This window comes from Budorcas taxicolor, chromosome 7, assembly GCF_023091745.1.
Source record: "Budorcas taxicolor isolate Tak-1 chromosome 7, Takin1.1, whole genome shotgun sequence".
In the NCBI taxonomy this organism is placed as follows: domain Eukaryota; kingdom Metazoa; phylum Chordata; class Mammalia; order Artiodactyla; family Bovidae; genus Budorcas; species Budorcas taxicolor.
The window spans coordinates 85,668,810-85,669,698 of record NC_068916.1 but is presented as its reverse complement, the minus strand read 5'-3'; the positions used below and the strand labels follow the sequence as shown (position 1 = coordinate 85,669,698).

General features: G+C 33.6%; 1 non-coding gene across 1 annotated transcript; it reads right to left on the bottom strand.

The window, feature by feature from the left end:
• Positions 1-475: 475 nt before the first annotated feature.
• On the bottom strand, positions 476-538 carry LOC128051820 (small nucleolar RNA Z39). Its single transcript, XR_008199750.1, has one exon. It is a non-coding gene; the product is annotated as a small nucleolar RNA Z39 (small nucleolar RNA).
• Positions 539-889: the final 351 nt, after the last annotated feature.

Here is an 889-nt window from a genome sequence, read left to right as displayed (position 1 = left end):
AGTAAAAAAAATATTAAAGACTGAAAAGACATCTTTTTTTTTCTCCCTTTAAAATAAAAATCACAGGTTAAGTCTGCACTTCTCTTTTATAATGAATTGCCGACAAATCCCTGACCCATGAATCAAAAAAAAAAAAAAAAAATCGGATTTTAAGACCAAGAAACAAGCTACATCAAATACATATTTAAGAAATTAATAATGCAATATTACCCAAACAAAATGTAAGCACATGTTCAATTATCATGTTCCATATTTCAGAGAAGAGGCATTAAGGACTTATGCCATAAGTTTATTTACAAACATATTTAGGATGCTGAGTTCAAGGGACTGATCCTTTTAAGAGACTGCACCTCTTAATATGCTCCTCTTCCTATCTGTGAATAAAAACACAAAAAATTAATGACATTTAAACTCAAATTTAACAGAAATCATGCAGTTTCATTAATGTATTGTCTGTCCTTCAATTTATGACTGGTGCATCAGAAAGCGTTTACAGTATCATGATTTTACTCATACTGATTTGCTTCATCATATGCACCAAGTAATGGCTTGGATAAATCATTTCCCTTCTAAAGTAAGACAAGTGAAGTCCTTCTTTTCTAAAGTATATTTTGGAATGTATTCCAACAAACCCACAGAGCCTCCTATAGTGTTGTTTTTGATGAAAATTCTAATTACAATATTAATCTTCTCACTCAGTGGTGCTTTAGTTGCTAAGTTGGGTCTGACTCTTGAGATCTCCTGGAATATAGCCCACCACGCTCCTCTGTCAATGGGATTTTTCCAGGCAAGAATACTGCAGTGGTTTGCCATTGCCTTCTTACTCAGGGACTCTAATAATCTTGCAGCACACATGATTCCTTCATGTAGATACTAACATATACCGCCC